Source organism: Phyllobates terribilis, unplaced genomic scaffold (assembly GCF_046119375.1).
Source record: "Phyllobates terribilis strain yellow unplaced genomic scaffold, ASM4611937v1 Scaffold_1__5_contigs__length_1240528914, whole genome shotgun sequence".
In the NCBI taxonomy this organism is placed as follows: domain Eukaryota; kingdom Metazoa; phylum Chordata; class Amphibia; order Anura; family Dendrobatidae; genus Phyllobates; species Phyllobates terribilis.
The window spans coordinates 244,072,265-244,080,272 of NW_027362761.1; positions in this window are offsets into that span (position 1 = coordinate 244,072,265).

The following is an 8,008-nucleotide window of genomic DNA, read 5'->3' on the forward strand; positions in this document are numbered from 1 at the left end:
AGTGTGACACCATTGTTCTGAGCAGCGATCTGGGAGTCAGAGATGCTTCCAAGGGTCTTCCCCATGCTGTTCTCCTTCCATCTATTTTAACATTTTCACTGTTCCAAACCTCCTTGTAGGGTCTGCTGGAAAAATGCTCAGATTTCCCATTGACTCCCATTATACTTACTACTCGAAATGAGCATCCAAGCATTAGGAATTGCTCGGTTTGATATTCGAGCATTTTAGTGCTCGCCCCCAAGCCCCGCCCCCTACCCCGCCTGGGCCCTGTACAGAGAACAGAGCCCCCCCCCCGGTTCGCTAATCATATCGGCAGCACTGCCGATATGATTATTGATGGGCCCTCTGCAGCGGCAAAGCAGGGAGAGCGATCTCCCTGCTCTGCCTGCTGCCGCAGTGCCCCTCTGCCTCCTCTGTGAAGCGCGACACTGCCGACGCGTGTGCAGGAGGTCAGTCTCAGGGCGATGACGTCATCTCCCTGGGACTGCTTCCTGTGCGCACTGTGGAGGACGGACCCGGAGTCGCCCCAGGCAGCGGCAGCAGAATCTATGGGCTCCTACCAGGTATATATGATTGGAGGCAGCAGAATCTATGGGCTCCTGTCAGGTATATATGATTGGAGGCAGGAGAATGTATGGGCTCCTGTCAGGTATACTGTATATTATTGGAGGCAGCAGAATTTATGGGCTCCTGTCAGGTATATATTAACGGAGGCAGCAGAATGTATGGGCTCCTGTCAGGTATATATTATTGGAGCCTGCAGAATGCATGGGCTTCTGTCAGGTATATATTATTGGAGCCTGCAGAATCTATGTGCTCCTGTCAGGTATATATTATTGGAGGCAGCAGAATGTATGGGCTCCTGTCAGGTATATATTATTGGAGGCAGGAGAATGTATGGGCTCCTGTCAGGTATATATTATTGAAGGCAGGAGAATGTATGGGCTCCAGTCAGGTATATATTATTGGAGGTAGCAGAATCTATGGGCTCCAGTCAGGTATATATTATTGGAGGCAGCAGAATCTATGGGCTCCTGTCAGGTATATATTATTGGAGGCAGGAGAATCTATGGGCTCCAGTCAGGAATATATTATTGAAGGCAGCAGAATCTATGGGCTCCTGTCAGGTATATATTATTGGAGACAGCAGAATCTATGGGTCCTGTCAGGTATATATTATTGGAGGCAGCAGAATCTATGGGCTCCTGTCAGGTATATATTTTTGGAGGCAGCAGAATCTATGGGCTCCTGTCAGGTATATATTATTGGAGGCAGGAGAATCTATGGGCTCCTACCAGGAGGTATATATTATTGAAGGCAGCAGAATCTATGGGCTCCTACCAGGAGGTATATATTATTGGAGGCAGGAGAATGTATGGGCTCCTACCAGGTATATATTATTGGAGGTAGCAGAATGTATGGGCTTCTGTCAGGTATATATTATTGGAGGCAGGAGAATGTATGGGTTCCTGTCAGGTATATATTATTGGAGGCAGCAGAATCTATGGGCTCCTGTCAGGTATATATTATTGGAGGCAGCAGAATCTATGGGCTCCTGTCAGGTATATATTATTGGAGGCAGGAGAATCTATGGGCTCCAGTCAGGTATATATTATTGAAGGCAGCAGAATCTATGGGCTCCTGTCAGGTATATATTATTGGAGGCAGCAGAATCTATGGGTCCTGTCAGGTATATATTATTGGAGGCAGCAGAATCTATGGGCTCCTGTCAGGTATATATTTTTGGAGGCAGCAGAATCTATGGGCTCCTGTCAGGTATATATTATTGGAGGCAGGAGAATCTATGGGCTCCTACCAGGAGGTATATATTATTGAAGGCAGCAGAATCTATGGGCTCCTACCAGGAGGTATATATTATTGGAGGCAGGAGAATGTATGGGCTCCTACCAGGTATATATTATTGGAGGCAGCAGAATGTATGGGCTCCTGTCAGGTATATATTATTGGAAGCAGGAGAATCTATGGGCTCCTGTCAGGTATATATGATTGGAGGCAGGAGAATGTATGGGCTCCTGTCAGGTATACTGTATATTATTGGAGGCAGCAGAATTTATGGGCTTCTGTCAGGTATATATTATTGGAGGCAGCAGAATGTATGGGCTCCTACCAGGAGGTATATATTATTGGAGGCAGCAGAATCTATGGGCACCTGTCAGGTATATATTATTGGAGGCAGGAGAATCTATGGGCTCTAGTCAGGTATATATTATTGAAGGCAGCAGAATCTATGGGCTCCTGTCAGATATATAGTATTGGAGGCAGCAGAATCTATGGGCTCCTGTCAGGTATCTATTATTGGAGACAGCAGAATCTATGGGTCCTGTCAGGTATATATTATTGGAGGCAGCAGAATCTATGGGCTCCTGTCAGGTATATATTTTTGGAGGCAGCAGAATCTATGGGCTCCTGTCAGGTATATATTATTGGAACCAGCAGAATCTATGGGCTCCTGTCAGGTATATATTTTTGGAGGCAGCAGAATCTATGGGCTCCTGTCCGGTATATATTATTGGAGGCAGGAAAATCTATGGGCTCCTACCAGGAGGTATATATTATTGAAGGCAGCAGAATCTAAGGGCTCCTACCAGGAGGTATATATTATTGGAGGCAGGAGAATGTATGGGCTCCTGCCAGGTATATATTATTGGAGGCAGCAGAATGTATGGGCTTCTGTCAGGTATATATTATTGGAGGCAGCAGAATGTATGGGCTCCAGTCAGGTATATATTATTGGAGGTAGCAGAATCTATGGGCTCCAGTCAGGTATATGACGCGCCCCTGGGCCTGTGTCGCGCTGCGTTGCGCACGCGGGAGCTTACCCGGAGCCGGATCTCTTTAGGGTTGTAGTCTCGTGGCGGTGATCCGGTCCGTGCCCAGGGAGTCAGACTAAGTGGCGGTCTATGGCAGTAGATGTTAACTTGATCGACTACGCCACCCGTTGAGTGCGGCTTTGAAGCCGCCGCTGCAGAACAGTCCACTGAGGCCAGGTGTATGAGGATGTGCAGCGTGGTGGTATAACCCCCAAGGGGAGGGGTATGGCCTCAGGGCAGCAGGGATAGATGATGGGGGTGATGGTGGTACACGAGCGCAACAAAGACAACTCGGAGTCTTGGTGGTGCAGTTCAGGGTCTTTACTCACGGTTACTCGGTTACTGCTCCAGGCCACCGCTGCAGAGGTGGCCGCCTGTGTCGCGCTGTGCTCACCAGGTGAGGGGCTCGGTTAACTCCCAGGTCTTTCTGGAGTGCTTTGCAGGACCCCCTTTATGTCCCCTGTCTCTGGTCTTCAACCCCACTAGTGACCACGCTTATGTCCAGCTGCCTCGGACCTTCTTGGTGGGCAAACGTTGGCCTGCGTTTCCCAGGTCCTATGTGGTGCCTTTCTAGCGGGTGTGGTGAGGGGCTGCTCCACATGTAATGTCGCAGCCTCCGGTTCTTAGTTGAGGGTAGTTTCTCTCCTCCACTAATTTGGGATCCGGTTCCCATCTTCTTGACCTGACCCCCCTACTCAGGTAGCGGCGGGCGTGTGGTGGCTACCAGCCAGTCCACACCCATGGGGTCCCCTCTGTCCTTCCTGGAGCCCAGTCTGCTCCTCTTCCTCCTTCTTCCCTCCTCCAGGCTCAGGCCTCCTGACAGGGCCTGCCTGTGGAGCAGAGCCCATAAAGCAGCTCTGCTCCCTGTCTTCTCCTCTCTCAACTCACTCCCTTTCCAAGATGGTGCCTCCCTTTATACTCCTGTACAGAGTGCACCCAGGATCTACTTCCCCCACGCACACACTACCGGGTTCCCTTCTCTAGGTGTTCCCTCCCCCCACTCCAGCCAGGGACATGCTCACTCGTGCCTGCATAACTAATGGGAGCACCGTCGAGCTGTCCCCCGGAAATGTGGTGTAGTGCATGTGGGTGTTAGGGTCCTGAGCCACACTCCATCCTTACCTGGAAGTGAGATATCGCACATCTGGGTGAGATGCAATACCTCTGTAGCAACCGAACCCTCGGGGTGCTACATTCCCCCCTGGCAAAACCCAGCACGTCCGCGGGCTGGAACTGAGCAAAAGACAGGGTATACATTAGAACATGCAAATTTTTCATAAACAACAAGTATAACAGGTATCAACATTCAGTTTCCCTTTATGGGAACGGCTCTCTCTTAAACGGTATAAGTGCATATGTACTGTTCTGGAACTCTTTTTCATAGTAACACATTCTAGCATATAAATTTTTCATATAAAACATTTCTAGCAGCAGATCCACGAAGAAGTCTCTTTATAACAGGTCACAGTTTATTCTGCAACCAGGTGTCCATTTTCCTAAAACAGGGAGACGTAACCAGGTAGGGGTCTGTCCTGCCCCGAGTCCTTAACAGTCTTTTAGTCCATCCTGGGTTACGCTCCACTAACTGTACAAAGGATTCCCGGTAAATCCACCAAGGACTCCTATACATTACTAGAAACACATAATTATTTACAGGATATGGCCGCTCTCAGTCCTCGGCCAGGTAGGGGTGGCTGTTCTCAGTCCCCAGCCAGTTAGAGGGAAAAGGGGGTGGCTGTTCTCAGTCCCCAGCCAGGTAGGGGGTAAGGGAAACAGTTCTCTTTCTGTCCCAACGGGGACCACACTCTTAGTGGAAACAGTCCCACAACAGTCCTTATACCCGGTCGGGTAACTATTTACATCTCCTCTTTTACCGTTTACGATTAACGGTGTGCTCCACACGCTCCTTTCTCTTTCTCAGGTTCAGACCCGTCCGGGCCCTCTTGGTACTCGGGGTCTGAGTGGTACTGTTAATGACGCCCGGGGTCAGGGGGTGCGACTTTGGGCCTGGGCGCGGGCTAGTGGTGGCAGTGCCCAGGTCTGGAGGGCTCGGCTGCAGGGCTTGTTGCGGGGTCTGGAGCAGGTCTGCGTCTGCAGCGCCCGGGATCGGCGGCTCCACCGGGTGGCCCGGGAGCAGGCTGACGCTGGCAGCGTCCGGGACAGGGAGACTCCTCTTACCTGCTCCCGCGACCGCTCCTGCGTCACGCGTCTTCTCCTGGTGCTGGTCGGGGCCCGCGACGGCTGGGGCGCTGCCGATGCTGGGCAGCTTAGTCTGCTGCCGGTCCGCCATCTTGCTGTCCGTTCCTGGTGTCCTCCTCCCCCCTGGTGGACCGTGGCCTACCTGGCGATGATCCTCTTCCGTAGGCCGCGGCTCCGCAGTTGATCATCAGGGTCGAGGACCTTCCGTCGCGCTCCAGTGACGTCGGCGTCTGCTGGGCTCCTTCCAGGACCTTACGCAACGTCCGGACGTGAGGCGGGGCTTCAGTTCTCGCGCGCTTTCGGAGTCCACGCCCCTCTTCTTCCCGCGCGGCGTCCTCAAGATGGCGCCCAATGGCGGGAAAACTCCACAGATGGCGGGAAGAAGGCTGAAGATGGCGCCGGATGGCGGGAATCTTCACGGATGGCGGGAAGAAGGCTGAAGATGGCGCCGGATGGCGGGAAAACTTCACGGATGGTAAGTTTTAAAAGTCTCTTTTTCAGGCACGCAGTACCCGGTGGTTGCGGGCACGAAATCCTGCCGACTACGCCAAAAAGTTGACGCGCCCCTGGGCCTGTGTCGCGCTGCGTTGCGCACGCGGGAGGTTACCCGGAGCCGGATCTCTTTAGGGTTGTAGTCTCGTGGCGGTGATCCGGTCCGTGCCCAGGGAGTCAGACTAAGTGGCGGTCTATGGCAGTAGATGTTAACTTGATCGACTACGCCACCCGTTGAGTGCGGCTTTGAAGCCGCCGCTGCAGAACAGTCCACTGAGGCCAGGTGTATGAGGATGTGCAGCGTGGTGGTATAACCCCCAACGGGAGGGGTATGGCCTCAGGGCAGCAGGGATAGATGATGGGGGTGATGGTGGTACACGAGCGCAACAAAGACAACTCGGAGTCTTGGTGGTGCAGTTCAGGGTCTTTACTCACGGTTACTCGGTTACTGCTCCAGGCCACCGCTGCAGAGGTGGCCGCCTGTGTCGCGCTGTGCTCACCAGGTGAGGGGCTCGGTTAACTCCCAGGTCTTTCTGGAGTGCTTTGCAGGACCCCCTTTATGTCCCCTGTCTCTGGTCTTCAACCCCACTAGTGACTACGCTTATGTCCAGCTGCCTCGGACCTTCTTGGTGGGCAAACGTTGGCCTGCGTTTCCCAGGTCCTATGTGGTGCCTTTCTAGCGGGTGTGGTGAGGGGCTGCTCCACATGTAATGTCGCAGCCTCCGGTTCTTAGTTGAGGGTAGTTTCTCTCCTCCACTAATTTGGGATCCGGTTCCCATCTTCTTGACCTGACCCCCCTACTCAGGTAGCGGCGGGCGTGTGGTGGCTACCAGCCAGTCCACACCCCTGGGGTCCCCTCTGTCCTTCCTGGAGCCCAGTCTGCTCCTCTTCCTCCTTCATCCCTCCTCCAGGCTCAGGCCTCCTGACAGGGCCTGCCTGTGGAGCAGAGCCCATAAAGCAGCTCTGCTCCCTGTCTTCTCCTCTCTCAACTCACTCCCTTTCCAAGATGGTGCCTCCCTTTATACTCCTGTACAGAGTGCACCCAGGATCTACTTCCCCCACGCACACACTACCGGGTTCCCTTCTCTAGGTGTTCCCTCCCCCCACTCCAGCCAGGGACATGCTCACTCGTGCCTGCATAACTAATGGGAGCACCGTCGAGCTGTCCCCCGGAAATGTGGTGTAGTGCATGTGGGTGTTAGGGTCCTGAGCCACACTCCATCCTTACCTGGAAGTGAGATATCGCACATCTGGGTGAGATGCAATACCTCTGTAGCAACCGAACCCTCGGGGTGCTACATATATATTATTGGAGGCAGCAGAATCTATGGGCTCCTGTCAGGTATATATTATTGGAGGCAGGAGAATCTATGGGCTCCAGTCAGGTATATATTATTGAAGGCAGCAGAATCTATGGGCTCCTGTCAGGTATATATTATTGGAGGCAGCAGAATCTATGGGTCCTGTCAGGTATATATTATTGGAGGCAGCAGAATCTATGGGCTCCTGTCAGGTATATATTTTTGGAGGCAGCAGAATCTATGGGCTCCTGTCAGGTATATATTGTTGGAGGCAGGAGAATCTATGGGCTCCTACCAGGAGGTATATATTATTGGAGGCAGCAGAATCTATGAGCTCCTACCAGGAGGTATATATTATTGGAGGCAGGAGAATGTATGGGCTCCTACCAGGTATATATTATTGGAGGCAGCAGAATCTATGGGCTCCTGTCAGGTATATATTATTGGAGGCAGCAGAATCTATGGGCTCCTGTCAGGTATATATTATTGGAGGCAGCAGAATCTATGGGCTCCTGTCAGGTATATATTATTGGAGGCAGGAGAATGTATGGGCTCCTGTCAGGTATATATTATTGGAGCCAGCAGAAACTATGGGCTCCTGTGAGGTATATATTATAGAAGCCAGCAGAATCTATGGGCTCCTGTCAGGTATATAATATTAGAGGAAGCACAATGTATGGGCTCCTGTCAGGTATATATTATTGGAGGCAGCAGAATTTATGGGCTCCTGTCAGGAATATATTATTGGAGGCAGCAGAATGTATGGGCTCCTGTCAGGTATATATTATTGGAGGCAGCAGAATGTATGGGCTCCTGTCAGGTATATATTATTGGAGGCAGGAGAATGTATGGGCTCCAGTCAGGTATATATTATTGGAGGCAGCAGAATCTATGGGCTCCTGTCAGGTATATATTATTGGAGCCAGCAGAATGTATGGGCTCCTGTCAGGTATATATTTTTGAAGGCAGCAGAATGTATGGGCTCCTGTCAGGTATATATTAGTGGAGGCAGTGGAATGTATGGGCTCCTGTCAGGTATATATTAGTGGAGGCAGCAGAATGTATGGGCTCCTGTCAGGTATATATTATTGGAGGCAGGAGAATCTATGGGTTCCTGTCAGGTATATATTATTGGAGGCAGGAGAATGGATGGGCTCCTGTCAGATATATATTATTAGAGGCAGC